This window comes from Aythya ferina (assembly GCF_964211825.1).
Source record: "Aythya ferina genome assembly, chromosome: 3".
Lineage (NCBI taxonomy): Eukaryota > Metazoa > Chordata > Aves > Anseriformes > Anatidae > Aythya > Aythya ferina.
Genome location: NC_140298.1, coordinates 95,025,099 through 95,042,516, shown reverse-complemented (window position 1 = coordinate 95,042,516; position 17,418 = coordinate 95,025,099). Strand labels below are relative to the sequence as shown.

The 17,418-nt window shown below is 47.3% G+C and overlaps 1 protein-coding gene across 3 annotated transcripts in view; it reads right to left on the bottom strand.

The window, feature by feature from the left end:
* ELOVL5 (ELOVL fatty acid elongase 5) overlaps positions 1 to 16,415 on the bottom strand; it is a 35,638-nt gene extending 19,223 nt beyond the window's left edge. Inside the window, exons 1-2 of one of the 3 annotated variants that reach the window (XM_084516271.1) lie at positions 14,032 to 14,104; positions 13,876 to 13,922 (exon numbers count right to left, since the gene is read on the bottom strand). The gene's annotated coding sequence lies outside the window, so the exon portion shown is untranslated. Of the gene's footprint in view, positions 1 to 13,875; positions 13,923 to 14,031; positions 14,105 to 16,323 lie in introns of those variants that run through there. The other 2 variants (XM_084516270.1, XM_084516272.1) reach the window with 2 other exon arrangements.
* Positions 16,416 to 17,418: the final 1,003 nt, after the last annotated feature.

The following is a 17,418-nucleotide window of genomic DNA, read 5'->3' as shown; positions in this document are numbered from 1 at the left end:
AGAAAAGGGAAAAAAAAAATCACCCAATTATGTTACATTGCTTTTTAAAACAGGTACACTTACATACATTATTTTTCCTAATCTACAGTGGCCAGGAAATGAACCGTCCTCTCTGCTACCAGCCTCTCCATTACACTCTGAATGCACTGCACTTTTAATGCTCTCCTGGCACACCAAGACCACGGTAGTGCACCTAAATAAGCCCCATCAAGGTCATCTTAAACGAAGATAAGAAAGGTTCCATCCTAATGACCTGATTTATCAGTTATGCTCAGTAGCATGAAACCAGCTCCTCTTTTCTCTTGCCCTATCATTTTTTATGACTGTAAGTGAGCTGTTCAAAATTCATCAAAAAAATCCATTAAGGCTACTAGGAAAAAGAAGTCTGTGATGTGCCCAGATCCATTGCTGCTCAGATTTAGAGCACAAACACCCTCAGGATCTCTGCTCACCAACACTGTGCCTAAGTTGAGCCAAATGTGTGAATATTTTTCTTCAGTCAAAACCTCCAGGGTAGAACTACAGGAAATTTCAGGTTACTATGAAAATCTTCAGAAGTATTAAAATATACTAAGTGGCAGAAGTAAAATTACCAGAGGACTGGTCAGAATTCAGGGCTCAGACATCTACCCACTCACAGGTGACCACCCAACCTACCAAAAGTCATAGTTCAGGGGACTGTGAAAACAGACACACATCATTTTCCAATCATTCAGGTTGGAAAAGACCTCTAAGATCATCTTAAAGGTCCAACCTTTAAGCTGGTACTGACAAGACCACCACTAAACCATGTCGCTAAGCTCTACCTCTACACGTTTCTTGAAGACCTCCAGGGATGGTGAGTCAACCACTTCCCTGGGCAGCCTGTTCCAATGCCACACAACCCTTTCAGTAAAGAAATTTCTCCTAATATCCAACCTAAACCTCCACTGGTGCAATTTCAGGCTATTTCTCCTCATCACTTGGAACCTAAATTGAGGTTAAAAGCATTGGATGGAAGCCACCAACCAGCACATGTGAAGGCTGTGAGATGTCACTTTGTGTTTTGCCACAAAAATCCAGCAGAAATCCAAAAAGGGAGCTGCTAACGAACAAGCTGGGAGAGAAGAAAGGGTGAAGGCCTTGTCAGCCTGGAGAAAGCAGCTGCGTGGTTGTAAGATGAAGGAAAAAAGTCCCTCCCTGTCAAAATAATAAACACCTTTCCAAACCCAGAGAAAAAACGTGTACCCTGCTAATCTGTTCACACTAGGAAGAGATGTGTCATTATTTCAGGTCGATATTTTAAAGTACCAAGTCTCAGTTTCCTTGGTATATATACAACTTCTTCTATGACTTGCATGCTGTAGGCAGAGATACGGTACTGATAGGCTGTAAAGTACCTGTTGCAGATGATATATTACAAGAACACTTCATAAAGCTACCAAAAGCCCAGACAACCACTGATTTCTCAAAACGAGATGAAGTCTAAAGCTGGCTGACAAGAGGCTGTGGCCTTGGCTGCTGCAGCTGGCTGCATGGCCCCACCTGCCATGGCTGAGGCAAGCTGCAGTCAGCACCAACAGGCCAGGGTTGAGCACGTCAAAGCACAGCTTCTGGGAGAAGAAAGGTTTGGACAGAAGATACTAAAAATACTGTGGTTACTTTTCCAGGACTTGTTTGTTCTGTCCCTGACCTCCCGAGGTTTGATGCTTCATCGTATCAATGAGGGAAAATTCACACTGACTAGGTGGTGTGGAGCATGGACACATTCAAGTTCCTCAGATGACACAGTTCATGAGAAAAATAATCCTATGTTTTTAAATTGGAACAGGAGGTGGAGTACAAAGCCATTCCTAGGAGGACTGTCGATATGAACATGAAATGCAGAGCAGATATGACTTTAACTTGGCCTTTGCCTTCAAGTATAACCAAGCACTGTTCCAAAGAAGCAACAAACCCATTGAGAGATCACATCTTTGACCTTCTCCATATTTTTAAAGCTATTAGGCATCTTTAGGCAACTCTGATTTTCATAAAACTATTCCCATGTCCTTTTAATTACGGAACTTCCAATTCTCCAACGCAAACACAACAAAGGCCAAAGTTTCATCTTGCTCCAACCACATTGAGCTCTGTCTTAAAAATACTTTTTTTCTTTTTAAATCCTCTGGACTTTATCTAAGTAGGGTTTTTGGACATCTACAGAATGTTTTGCATGTTCAGTCTCCTTTTAGTGTGTCCACGCATATCCTCAATACAGTGCAGGTGGAAAATTTGAATGATACTGAGCTGCTCGGTCTGGCCATGAGTGACCCTTGGCAGCTGAAAATACAGGCCAAAGGCTAAGCTCAGCTGTGTTTTTCTTGTTGATTTTTATTTGTTTATCAATGTTTTTTTGTACAGCCTACAGATACTGAGAACCTGCTCTTTTACGCACATCACGACTCCCCGACTGAAGAGCTACTAAAAACTGCAGTGTTTTACCAGCTTCTTCCCTTCAAAGGAAATTCTCTCCTACGCTTTCAACAGAAAACACATTCTGGTGGGTTTATGCCAAAAGCTGATCTAAGAATTCTTGGTCCATCTTCATGTTGACTTTTTCCTTGGAGTAACTTCAGTTTCCAGGTCCAAAGACCAGTCACGGAAGCCTGAAGGTTCTCACCCCCTGCCCCACACCACCTTTTTTTAAAACAAACCCAGCCACAGCAACAAAACATCTTGGGCTGAACGCTCAACACGTTAGGGGCCTGCTCCCTTTAAGCAAGAGGCTTTCATTCTGCTGCTCCAGAATTCCCCAAAATAACAGATCCCATTTATCAAATGTAAGTGCCTGAAGTCGAGTTCCAAAAAAATCCCCAAATAGGCAACTAAATAATTGTCCTGACTTTTGAGCGCAACACAGAGTCAGGCCTGGCTGCTCGGCATTCCTGGAAATCAGCCACTTTCTCAGTCCTTAAATTAGGACTTAGAAGCCTAATTTTAGATATTTGATTTTGAAAATGGTGAATGATGTTTTCTAGTTAAACTGATGTTTCCCAATCCTTACCACTGTGAAGGTGACTCCTCTTTTCCCTCCTCAGAAAATCCAACCAGCCCCTCACCCCAAAACACGACCATCACACCACTGTTTGCAAATGCTCGGCTGCTTGACACTGGGAAGGCAGCACCAGTAACTAAAGTTGTTAGCTATTACTGTCTCCTTCACCAAAGCCATCCAGATGGCTTCAATGTTCCCAAATCTTTCACTTTCACACACATTTTGTCTTCCAGCTTGCCACCAGCCCCAGATTCTTTTTTCTGCCTTTTAGGACTCGAGCATGCTTGATGTCGGCAGTGAAAGGAATTTTACAGGAAACCACAGTCCATATTGATCTGAAAGTGCAAGTCCATTTGTTTTATCTGAAACCATATGAAGAACAAGTGCTGGAGATTTTGCAGTTTATGCATTTTTTTTTTTGTGAAATGAAATAAACTAATTTTAAACTTCATTTTGCAACTGTATCCCTAGCAAAGCAATGCAGATTTTCAGCCCACCTTGCAGCAGTGGCAAATCATCCCGGCTGCTGCTGACTCACCAGGACTCAACAGTGCTGAGCTTTCATGCTCACCATCAGCACAAGCGTAAGGAAGCTTAGAAATAAATGATGTGTACAAAACTCAGGGAAGTGTGAGGAGAAAAAAAAAAAGGCAGGACAAAGGGTAGAAGCCAGTCTCAAGCAGTTTAACCTCAATGGTATTTCAGAAACTTTGAAAACAAAGGGAGTAGGGGAAAGCTTTGCCCAGTTAATTAGGGTGTGATTTCATGCCACTACCTTTTCCTGTCATCCCTCCCACTCCTTGTCAAATCCTTCAGCCGTGACTGCCTTCATACTGAAGCACAACTGTGGTAACTGAAGCATTTTTCAGAACAGAAACAAATACGAGAAAGAATTCAGAATTCTGCAAAACAGAATAATTAATTGTGCTTGATGCCCCATACCTCATTAAACCAGAATCTAATCATCACATAGACGATAAAGACAAATCACAGATCCTTGCAGTTCAATTCACATTTTCAGCAGATCTAAACAAGCTCAAATTAGGATCTGAATGTCCTAAGATTAGGACGTTCACATGCATTTCATCCCTTTGCGGTCAACAGTTTGTGCTGTGCTGTGGGACAATTTTAGCCTAAGGGAGAGCACTGAGGACGATGGCCAAGTGGGAAAAAACAAACTGGAAACACTCAAATAAAAGCACGCAAGTGCTGAGAGTAGGTGGAAAAGGGGTACACCATCACCTCTGGATCCCAGAAGGATACATCCAGCTAGAAATAATAGTCTCCCTGCACTGCAGAGTCCCCATTAGCAGCAGAAAAGCTAGTACCCATCAGCGGTACGACAAAATGCTTTTTGCAGCAGCATGCATTTTCCAGGAATCGAGCGTTCGACGTGGTATCCTTTGCCCGGCTGCTGCGCCTATTATCCAGCAACCACAGAGCTGCTCATCACGGCTGCCAGCTTATAGCGCTGTGGTGTTGGAGTCGTAAAGTGCACATTGCAAAAGTATTTACAGAAATCAAAGGAGGAGGAGAAAAAAAAAAAAAAAAAGGCAAAGCACTCAGGTTTATTCAACTGCTCTGTTTGGAATAGCACAGAACTACAAAATGTGCAAGGACACCAGCAATTCCCTCTGGGCTGTTCAGAACTGATTTTTTTTTTTTTTTTTTTTTTTTTAAAGTGGGAAAGAAATCAGGCAGAAGAGAGGATAAAATTGTAGCAAACTGCATTGGATGGAAATATGCACACACACACACACAGAGCGGAAGAGCAGCAGGCTGATTGTTTTGGAAGTGAGGCTGACACACAGCATTTCCTACACAGCTTTGCTCCAAACCCCACCTCACCCAGCAGTATGAAAGTACTTAAACAGCTACTGTTTAATGGGAATTTTTCTCTTTTTCAAAAGCTTTGCTGGTATCACAATTGCAAAAATATTGCTAGCTGTAGCTTATTTGTTGCAAGCCAGCAATAAGCAGTCTGGGAAGCTAAAGAGAGCTGCCAGAAAGGAGGAGCCACGAGCTAAGTCCAAAGGGCCACAAAGACCACAGCTTTCATTTCAGGTCTCCTTCCTCTCATTCAAGTGCCACCTGCAGCAAGGACTGCGAAATTCCTCTGTTAATAAAGTAACTTCTCTAATTTCAGACTGTGCTTATCACTCAAGCCAACATTTTACACCCACAGAAGATAAAGGCCTGGTCCCTGAAGCCGTTTGTAATGAGCCTTCTTGATGAAAACACCGCATCCCCGCCACACACATCATTTTCTAGCAGCAGAGCCAACAAAGTCCAAAGGACAGAGAAGCCCAGTCTTGCATGACCATGATGAGCACCCAGCACCAGCAGCAGAGTTCAAGGGTACTGCACTGCTTCAGCAGAGTGAGCCTTTTTTTTTTTTTTAAATACCCCCATCATGTAATTGCATATATAAACATAAAAAGCATTAAAATAGCAATAAAAAGAGTTGCAAGTGGAGCCACTTGAACCTTCATTTCCTCCAGCACCCCACAGCAGTGTCACTGACCCTTTCTGAGCCTGGTGGACATCTCAAGAGCGTAACAGAAAGTAGAGGACACCTCTAACTCTTAATTATTTTCTTTGCATTTACTAGCTTGATGTACAAAAGCTTGTAAACTGCCCCATAAAGACCTGAAACACCATTCTAGGCAAGAGAGCACCATGCACAGTTATCCAGTAAACAGGGCTAGCTATAAAGAGGTTATCTGGTGTCCACACGGTGACTAGATGCAGTAACCCAATAAAAAGCTGAGAAATTAGAGGCAGATTGTGAAAGCGAGGGTGATGGTCACAAAGGCAGCACTACATTATGCCATACTGATGAGTACTGGGATAACAGAGCACACAAAACCAAAACCAGATGCCCTGCTGAGCTGTGTGCCTACAACCCATGTTCAGATGGGTAAACAATACCTGTTGGAGGACCACTTGTGCTCGGGAAACTAAATCCCATGGAAAAAACACCTACACAACCAAGTCAACATTAGGCAAGTTGCTGCACGTTATTTATTTGAGTGCTTCTCTGATTTCCACTGAGCAGGGATTGCCAGGGGAGATGGTAAATTCCCCAGTGGAATATAAGATGCAGAAAAACACATGCAATACACTGCATTAGCTAAGGTCCTCAAAAAGAGTGAGTTTCTACACTTTTACCTAAAGAAAGAAAAGATTCACATTGTCCCTGTAAACCCAGCCCACAGCTTATCTTGCTGCCGTTTCTTCACACAGCCAGCCACACTACAAGAAGTCACTCTTGAAACTTTTGCATTCTCCTGCTGTACCCCTGGAAGACATGAGTTAATCATCAGGGTTGCAGCTGCACGGATAGTTGGTGCCTTCATTTTAAGATGCCAAGTATCCTGCCCAGCAGCACCATTCGCTACACACAGCTGTGCTATCAAAAAGAGTCAGGCAAGCACGAATGACTGCTGGCTTGAAACAGAAGAAGGTACCAAAGAAGTTCTCAGAACGGTGGGAAAAGTAACATGGAGAAGAGAAGAAGGAAAAATATTTAGGGTACCACCGTTAGGCCATGGCAGCATGCCGCTCAGAACAAAACCCTGCAGCTAACAAATTCTGCAAATGCTTTCTTGGCACAGTCTCTGCATTGAAGAATTTTTAAATTTCCTTGATGAAACGATTGACTCATGAGACACAGACCTAAGTCCTGTCAACCCCCCTGCCTTCAAAACAGTGAAAAAATACAGTGCTCATCACTCAGAAAAGCAACTGCCTTTGAAGCATTCAGATCTTACTCTCTTTTCCATGGGACAAAGGAGTTAAAACTCATCAGTGGAAGGCAAGATGGATTTTTCTCCTGCCCAGTGATGACAAGCAGTGTCAGAAGCGAAGACATGTCCTACTAAAGGGGCAGAGGAAGAGGAGGCAGGAGATTTCTTACAGACGCCTCATTCTCATCACCCCCTCCTTTCCCTTCCTGTACAACACGGGCACCTGGCAGCACTTCATTTACAGATTTGCTAATAAGCCCAGCGGGCAGCCAGCTGGCAGCATTTCTGTTACAGAAGCTGAGAGCCAGGGGGGGCCTGAAGAGCTTTAGGATGTACCTGTGAGTGACCCTACACTGGCTTTGTGCTCCGCTGCCAAGAACCAGCATTTGATACGGGGCACCAAGTCAACAGCCTACCAAGGGCTGCTGGAAGGATCACTGAATCCTGGATTAACTGGGAAAGGAAGCAATTCTACCTGCAGATTTCCTTTGATGCTGGCAGCACTTTCATAAGTACTGCTTCATCAGAAGACCCTGCTCCAGGATGCAGTCCCTCGTGTCTTCTTGTTTGCTTTCGGGTGAGAAAGACCAACCAAGGGGAAAGGCAGTCGTGGTAAAGCTTGCTGTGATCTTATCGCCGATTCTTTCTAAGAACTTTAAAAAGGTTACTCAAAGTAAAAACACTGCCTGCAACATCCGACAGCTGCCAAGCCATTCTCTACAAGTCCACAATACAAAAAATGCAGGCACCTGCAGAATCCAGCAGGAAATTCCAGCACAATGGTTTTCTTCCCTATAAAGAGAAAGGTGCCCCTATTTTTAAAGCAAAATTATAGAACGCTATTCAAATAAGGCCAAAATGAAATGCATTGTACACACTGCATTTCACATGTGAGAAAGGATATGGGGGAAAGTGCAAGAACTGCAGGCAAAAAAAACACAAACCTTAAATAACAGAAGGTCATACAAAGTATGTTAATGTCATGCAGAGCTAGCTTGTAGAGATGTCTTAAATATAATTATTATAGCATGAACTCACAGATTATTGTGCTGTAAAGAGCAGAAACAAAAAAGAGCTAAGATGTTCAAAATACAAAATGAAGTGGAATTTAAGAAGCATCGCTATCTTTCTGTCTTGATAAATGCAGGCCCAGGGATGGACTCAGTCCAAGCCAGCTGTGAGAGTGCAGGGCTTAAGGTGAAGGAGGACAAAGTGAACTATCAAGAGAAAGCACAGCTGGGGACTAAAGATAGACTTCTTTAGCGGGTGTTGGCTGACAAGAAGCTCGACATGAGCCAGCAATGTGTGCTTGCAGCCCAGAAAGCCAACCGTATCCTGGGCTGTATCAAAAGAAGCGTGGAAGCAGGGTGAGGGAGGTGATTGTCCCCCTCTGCTCTGCTCTCCTGAGACCCCAGTGTTCAGCTCTGGGGCCCCCAGCACAAGAAGGACATGGATGTATTAGAATGAGTCCAGAGGAGGGCCATGAAGATGATCAAGGGGCTGGAGCACCTCTCCTACGAAGGCAAGGCTGAGGGTGCTGGGGTTGCTCAGCTTATGGAAGAGAAGGCTCTGGGGAGGCCTTACAGCGGCCTGCCAGTACCTAAAGGGAGCCTACAGGAAAGCTGGGGAGGGACTCCTTGTCAGGGAGTGCAGTGATAGGACGAGGAGGAATGGCTTTAAACTAAAAGAGGGGAGATTTGGATTAGATATAAGGAGGAAACTCTTCCTTCAGAGGGTGGTGAGGCCCTGGCACAGGCTGCCCAGTGAAGCTGTGGATGCCCCATCCCTGGAGGTGCTCAAGGCCAGGCTAGATGGGGCTTTGGGCAACCTGGTCTGCTGGGAGGTGTCCCTGCCCATGGCAGGGGAGTTGGAACCAGATGAAATTAAAGGTCCCTTCCAACCCAAACCATTCTGTGATCCTATGACAAGGCAACTTAAATGCTTCATTTTATCTGCAAAAATACTCTAACAGAACCAGAGACAGTGAAAAGAAATACACGGAAAATTATAAAAAAGCTAAACACAGGGCTTCAGGTGAATATGACTGAAAACTACTACACAACAACAGTCAGTCTGCAGATAAAGACCTTAGAAGACAGAGGGGATACCCATCAGTATCCTACCTCTCAGCATTAAATCGCATCGTACTGTAAAAAAGAATAATCTAAGTCCTTAGCAGTGATTTGAGACAAGCCTTGAGTACAGCAGCCCAAGACTGAATTTCAATGACTTTCATTTCTGATAATTCCAAACAGTTTAACTTGATGCCCAGAGCTTGTAATTAAATTCATTATATAGAAAAACACATTGCTAGATAATTAGGAAGTGATTTATAAGGGAAAATGAAGCTTCCTCCTTTCTGCTAACAGCAAAGTGAAAACCTAACCTACGCTACATTTTATAAGCACTAATATTTTGCCAAGAGTGGAAGATGGGGAAGAATTAAGTTGTGCTTCATTAGCCGCTCTTGTAAGGCAACTCATCAAACCCTAGGAAAAAGCTAAGCTCTTTAGCCTCCACAGCAGAACTTTGTGCACACCTATGGCATGAATAGTAATATATTAAAAGTTGCTCAGGAAGCAACGCCAAACCTTTGCATTCTGCGGTGCACCTATTTTGTATATGTTTCGTAGAGACCGTGTAGGATACTGCATGTTGCAGACAACAAAATTGCTTATTGATAAAGTTGGCAGCTCTATGAAAGTTCCCCACCAGTCTCTCGCCACCACCATGACTCTATTTTTCATGTATATTAAAAGCAAAACATGCTTTTGTCCAAAATAACCTCTTCCACAAACCAAATTTGTAAACATTAAAAGATGATGCTGGTGGCTGGAGGCTGTTGTTCCACGATGCTTTTATCACCATGAAACACAAGTCCTCCAAACAGGTGTGCCATCTCTAAAATAAACGACAAAAAAGGGACTTTTCGTTTAGGCAGACCTGCTATTCCTGATGAAGGAAGCTAAATGCTCAAGTTCACAACCTCACGCAGCAACTGTTACGTGGTGGAAGAACAGAGAAAGAAAAAAAAATTGTTTAACATCCTGTTCACGATGAGAATAGCTTAAGGTGGGGATTGGCTGGGCTCCTGGCAGAGAGGAACCACATCTTTCGCCTGCCGATCAGAGCCCAGGACTCCTCCGTCGGCTCAGCACAGACCCCAGCCCTGCTCGCTTGTTTTGCACAGCAACCTCCCCGAGCACCTGCTGAATCAGCTTTTACAAGGCAATGCTGGAAAACGAGATAAAGAGAAAAATAGAGAAGAGAGAAAAGGCACAGCAAGGAAAAATGAAAGGGGAAGCAGGGTAGAAAACCCCTTAACTTTACTGATGATCTGCTGCATGCACACGCTTGGCAATCCACTTACAGTCCCCAGCACTGTAGGGTCAGGTACAGCTGTCTCCTTCAAAGGAAGCACAGCACTGAAGCATACACATCCATCACTCCAAAATGATCATTTTACACACTCTAAATGGTGGCTAAGACCTGGCGAAATCCCCATGTTCTCACCAACTATGTCCCTGAGGACTCAGATTTATACCTCAACAGCTTCTTGAATATCTATTTTGACAGGCAAAGCCAGTCCACACAAACACGGAGAGACCTGACCTGTACTACATGCAGCTGACACCTAGGTTTGTGCATCATTTGAGCCTGATGTGTGTTCTGTAAAACTGAGAAGCATTTAGCCTGCACAACTGAAAATTCACCATAGCTTTGCAGTTACTCAACTAGGGCTTATACCCAAATAAGTTATCTAAACGAGATCTGCACTGAAGGCAGAAGAAACAAGTCAGTTAGGTGGTCAACTTCAAAAAAAATGATAGAAAAACCTTTGGAAATAACATTAGCGATCCCTTCCTGTATCTTAATGCAAGCACTTAGCTGCGGTGATAGAGCAAGAAATCAATATAAAAGATAAAAAAGTACCAAAGCATGTTATTTTTGTTCTGCAAGGCATTGTCAGGCTCACAGCTTGCCTTTGCCTGCTTTAAAGGCAGCTGATGATGGCTTTGAAAGGGCAGAAGAAAGGGTAACGAAGTTAAAGGTTTCGGGAACCTGCCAGGTAGAAGCGAAGCACTGAGTACTGCCTCAAAGACCCCTGGAGGTTTCGGGACTACTCGGGAACCTAATAAAGGCTGCAAAACCAGAAGACAGAGCTAGAGCCGTGTAAAGTCTCACGACAAGGGGTACGACACTGCCATCAGCTCTAAAAACGGCTTATGCCCCTGCCAAATTTTTACATATAAGCAGCTATTGCATTACCAGGGCAATAATCTACACCGAAATGCAATGACCCTTCTGGGACAAATGTATCATTTTTTTTTTTTTTCCTTTTTTCCCTCCCTGGTTGGAAAGAGAAGAGGCAAAGCTTCCCAAAGGCAGCAGGAGTAGAAGTCCTTACTGACTTGCCTGGTGTCTTCTCCCTCCATCACCGGGTATTGGGTCTGCTACCCCACATATTGCTAGTGCTCCCTTATGGTTATGTTTCCCATACCCCTTATGCTACCTTTTAAGAAGGTGATGGGGATGCTTGCCCAGAATTTCACTGTACACATTGACTACCCTGCAACTAGCACAGCATTGTTAGCACGTACATAAAAACGCAAGCATAACTCACGTTGTGGCCTCCAGAGCCAAATCCAGCTCCACATCTCTCTACCCACAGTTGTCCTACAACTACCAGGTCATGAATGAACTGAACATACGTGCATTCAGCTGACTGCAAGAGCCACACAAAAACTGCCTCATGAGTTAAACTGTAGCAGGCAGGAGGGTTTCTCAAGTTTCTTTTTGTAAAGGGCAGGGTTAAGCGTCGCAGAACGTCACCCTGCGAACTGGTTAATGGTTTAATTATTGTTATTGGAGTCAGAGATTCTCCCTACTGCTTGGCGAGGAGATGGGGATGATCAGCACTTCTAAAAGCCAGCTGGGAACAAGAAATAATCCTTCAGGAAAAGGTTAAGAGAAGCCTTCTGATTAAATTGCGTGCATGGGAATAGCATGCCTAAGGGGAAGCCTACAAAGATCAAGGTACAAAGATTTTCAGTTTCCCAGATCTTGACTGAAACCAGAGCTGAGGACACAGGACCAACACATGACCCACACCCCTATGCTCGGATAAGTCTACTGACAGTAGACAAAGTAGCCGTGAACCTACAAGCAGATATTTTTGCCCATTTCTAAGAGCTTCAAAACCTGATTTGCCCCTACCTAAGTACAGATACCACGGTTTGAGTTTATTTTGCAGTCTGCTGGCAGGTAGTGCTTGCTGGAATAGCCTCAGAGTTGGTGGAGGGGCTCTTCCACCAGGCCATGGTCTGCTCCAAGCCTGCCAAACCCACACCGGTGCCCATAGGGCACCCAAGGGATGTCAGCATCTCCCCGTCACCAGCCCGAGCCAGGGAGCCCTTCGGCAGAGGGGCAAAGGCTGCCTTCATCTTCCATGCTCCACAGCAGGTTTGTTATAGTATTAACAAAAATATGCATGTTTATGAATTACCAAATTAATCTTACAGGGTGCTGTAATGTGTATTTGGTCTAATAAGCCTTAGGGCAATATTCTGCAATTTCATACCTGCTCGTTTGGGTCTGTCGTGAGTAACATCCCTAAGAATTGTGACACCAACAGAAAACATCTATCAGCACACGCATTCCTCAAAAACTTGCGTGTCATTTGAACTCAAGCCCATCTCCTTCGCTTCACAGCAGAGCCCTCAGCCTGTGCATGGGAAGAGAGCCCTTATCCTCCAGCCACAGCAAATACAGCTGGCAAGAAGAATAACAGTTTCCTCAAGGTCACGAGAAGGAGAGAGAGAGGAGCACTCTGAAGCGATAGCAGAAGGGAAATAGTCACTTTGTGTAAACGACTGACCGCGGATCCTCAAGGATGCGATTGTGTAGGAAGCACAGAGCACGGCAGAATTTAAAACTGCAGGGAAGAGAAGTTTATTCCATGTCTGCTATTGCTTTTCACAAGCAAGTCCTGTTTCCCAAAAATATTCCTACAACTTGGCGTGTTTAGTCATCGCCCAAAAAACATCCCACTTGGCAGACAAATGCTCAGCACAGAGCCTTAACACAGAGGTCAATTAAATCCAGACAGCTGTAGTATAAATACGAGTTCGTGAAAGGTTTTCATATTCTTACCTCCTCAATATGCCATTGGTCATTAATGAAGCTATCAGTACTGAGGCATAACCTATATAGCTAATAATGCTTTAATAGGGGCAGGCAGAACATCGGATGCAGTGGGATGATGCTGAGACCCAATCCCAGTGAGCTCGGCAGATGCAGGGTGATTCATTTCTTCCTGGAGAAGGGACAACCCCATCTAGCAGCCTGCATCCCTAAAAACTGTACACCTGGTGAGGGAGTTTATTAGACTGCCATTGTGCTTTCCACATGCTCGACGCTTTGTGCTTCGCGTGAGTCAACCATTTGATCAAGGAAATGAAATAATTTCAGCGCACAGACCGCGCTGGGGGAGCGCTCACAGAGCGCATACTTTGGGCAAGTTTGTTCTTGTGCTCTTATTTACCCCGTCAGATAATGCATCCCAAACACCAACACACTAACAGAGAAACCAAGGCAGTAAGCTTTAGGGAGTAAAATTATTTTAAGCAGAGTCACCGCACACACAGCCCATTGCAACTCTGAGAGGCGCCTTGGTAGCAAAACTGAGCGTGGCACCTGAACAGCACTCGGCAAAGCAGCTGAGCTGGCAGGCAGTTTGCAAACAGACTAGACGTAATTCCTTAATTATTCTCTTCTTTTGCCTGCACGTGGACGAACGCATGTGATCTTTGAGGGGAAAAGCGTTTCTGACGCTAGCGTGCCAAACGCTTTGGTCTGCAGGAGCAGCGCGTTTGGGAATCACAACGCAAATCAGAGAGTACACTGCAGATGACAAGACAGCCACAGATTACAAGGCTTGTGGTCAGTTTAGTGCAGCGTTTTGAAGCCCGAAAGGCATGCAGCAAGCATCATTTTCTGAAGTTGAACGGCTTAAAAGCATGTGTTGCATCCCGGAAGGGTATCGGCTTGCACTTTAAAGACAGGAGGATGTTGCTGCGAAGTTTAGGCCAGCGGCCTTAAAGCACTCACATGTTTAAACAGCTTTACGGATCTCGCTGTGAGACCAATTTCAGACACTGCAATGAAAGAGGGCAAAGATGAAGAGGACAAAACAAGCAAGTTGTGTGGCTGCTTGGGGGAGAGGCTACGGCAAAAAGCACCAGAATCAATACGCGCCCTCCTCACCTCCGCAAAGAGCTGGCAAACCTCAAGAGGAACTTCGGTACCTCACAACAGGCACAGGGTCAGCTCATGCATGGCCTCAAAATCAAGCAAGAAACGAGTGAGACACAGAAGTATTTCCCTGGAAGTGTTCAAGGCCAGGCTGGATGGGGCTTTGGGCAACCAGGCCTGGCGGGAGGCATCCCTGCCATGGCAGGGGGTTGGAGCTGGGTGGCCTGGGCTCCTCAGTGGTGAGGCAGCACCCTGGGCTCTGTGACAAACCCTCACCGTGGGCAATAAGGAACCCACCAGGAGCCTGACTGCTCCTAGAGGCTTTTCAGGTCTCCTCTCACAAAATATTTCCCTTAGGTGATGCACGGATGGCAGCAATCGGGGGGCTCGCTCCATCAAGCCCACCAGGCTGGGGAAGGCAAAAGGGAGTGCTTTAACCTAGCGAGGGCTCCTCTGCTCGAGCACTGCCACTACATGGGTGGGTTTTTGGGCTCTGCAGCAACACAAGTGTTTCATGTCGCAATGCCTGTGGCCCAGAAATGAGGAAGGTAAAGGGGAAAAGGGTTTAAGGTCTGCTTGTTGTGTGAAAGCATTTCACCGGTTATCAGCTGAACAAAACTTCCACAGATCACGCTCCCACCCAGGCAGCTCTGATTCAGCCTCAGCACTGGGCTTTCCACCTGTCATCACCTGAACGAGAACACCACAAGCAGCCTGGAAACCTGAAACGTTTGTTTCTGCAGCCAAAAAGTCAGAATTTTCAAACACATCTCCAAAAATCTGCTCCAAAAGCTGCAAAATGAGCAACTTCAGTCAGTGCCCAGCAGCCTGCCACACGTCTGGGGTTATTTCCACCTGACACATTTACACGTTTCGTCGTCCTGCTGACGGCAGGACAACCTCTGAGCTAATTCCTCTGGTAAGCAACATAAAAGGAAGGTCAGCAGGAAAAGAGGAGATAAGAGGAGAGAATCCAAAATATTTGATTTCAGCTCCCACTGCACGAAGGGCGAGGAATGCGGCAGGAGGAATTCGTGCTGAGCGACGTGAAGGCAACAACAACTTACTAAAAATACTGCGCTGAGCATACCCCAAGGGCGGTCAGAGAGCACATCAGCTGAAAAACCCTACGGATGCTGCCTTTACACTATAAGTACACACACACTGAGATACTTCATCAACTGCTGCTACGTAAAATACCCCGAACTACACAAAGTGCAGTGCTTTTTACGAAGGACATGTGCTTCCAGCAGGCATCGCTGGTGCCGTTTGTAGGAAATCCAGCCCAGAACCCACAATTCCAGCATCGTTTTGGGGCCATGAGCCCTGCTGGTGGGTGTCACTGTGGACATCGCTGATTTTGGTGGTCTGCAGAGCTGGAAGGGGGCTCCTACCCCGGAAGGTTTGCATGGGAAATCCTCACTCTGTGCACGCAGACACGAATACCCCAAAAGACAGAACCACCCCAGGACCATCCCCAGCCAGCAGCCGGCAGCATGCTGAGCAGGAGCCCCAGCCAACACCACCACCACCACCACGTCCCCCACACCCTGGCAGCGACCTAACCCCAAACTTTGCCACGGGGCCGTGGCCGGGGGAGCCGTCTCCAGCTGCAGGGCGTGCTGCCAGCCGCACAGCGAGCCTTTGCCGAGGCTTCCTGTCCGGAAGCATCCTCCATGCAGCAGCACCCGCTGCCTGGGGGGGTCCTTCCCTTCCCCACCATGTCCTAGCCCCCTTCACCCCCAGCACCCCCAGCACCACCAGCACCCCCAGCAGCACCACCACCAGCACCCCACTCGGGATTTTCCCCCCTTCCCCCATGGCACGGGATGCTCGGAGCCACGCTCCAGCCACATGGGGAGGCTCGGAGGCCGTGTGTCCGTCCGTGTCCTTGTGTCCATCCGTCTGTCCGTCCATGTCCGTGTGTCCGTCCGTGTGTCCCTCCCAGGGGCCGGCCCGTGAGCAGAGACACGCGTGGCGGGGTTATGGGGACAAGAGGAACTCCCCCCCACACTTCCCGTGCGCGTCTTTTTTTAATTTTTAAATTTTAAATTTTTTTTTTTTAATTTTTCCCCTTTTTTTCCATGCCCCCCCCCGCCCCAAGGACTTCCCGTGCCCGGGCACGGCGCAGCCCTAAGTTGGGAGATGCGGTAGCCATGGCGATGCGGGATTGCATCATGCTCCCCAAGCTGCCCACGGGGGGACCCCCCCTGCTGCCCTCCCTGCGCCCCATCCCCGTCCCGAGCCCCAAAACCCCCCAAAATCCCCCCAAAACCCGCGCCCCCCCCCCCCCCGGTGCCGTACCTGGGGCGCGGGCAGCACCGGCCGGCACTGGGCGCGCTGCGGGGCCGGGGGCGGGGCCGGGGGCGGGGCTTGAGCGGGGAGGCCCCGCCCCCAGGCCGCCCGTGGGCTGACCGTGACGTCACGGTGGTGCGGGTGGGGAGAGGGATGCGGGGGGGAGGGAGGGGAGGGGGGGAGGGAGAGAGAGGGGGGCGCGCTCTGACGTCATGGGCGGCGGGGGGCCAATCCGGCGGCGGTGGAAGGTTCGGGAGAGGTTGGGGAACCTCCCGGCCACACCCCCGGCGGTTGGCGCCGAACCGGACCGGGCCGAGACGGGCGGACCCGAACGGACCCGAAGGGACCCGAACGGACCCGAACGGACTCGAGCGGACCCGGACGGACCCGAACGGACCCGAACCCATCCGAATGGGCCCCGCGGCGGGGCGGGAGGCCCCGGGGGCTGTGAGGACAAAATGGAGCCCGCAGCCCCCATCTTGCCCCTGTACCCCACGCCTGTCCCTCTCGGGCTGGCCCTCACGCCCTCGTGCCAGCAGTTCATCCTTATAAGAGTTTGTTCTGTTTCTTTGCTAAATAAAAGTGTCGCCAAAAAAAAAAGTTTTCTGTCTGAAGTTGAGGGGTGCTTCTTTGCTGGGAGGTGACAGTGCTGGGACAGGCTGCCCGGAGAGGCTGTGGGGTCTCCTCTGGAGATACCCAAACCCCTCCTGGATGCTATCTATCCTGTGTAACCTGCTCTAGGGGATCCTGCTCGGCAGAGGGTGGGCTGAGATCTCCAGAGGTCCCTGCCAATTTTTATTCCCATGCTGTGGAACAAAGAGCAGCCCTGCTTCATGAGGGACACAGCAGCAATTTGCCCGAGCTGTAGTCAAAGCCAAGTGTCCATGATCAACGGGCAGCAACAAACCACACCATTAGCAGTTTTAGACAGCTGCAGGAGCAAGGAGGTGCTCAACTTTGGCAGATAAAGCCACCGAGGCTAACCTTGCCAGCCCGATACCCTGCAATATCCCTTTCATCCTGTAATAATCCCATGTCGGTGGCCACTTGGCCTAAGCAGTGTGTTGCAACCTGGTTTGAGTTCAGAGTACCAAGAGGTCCTGA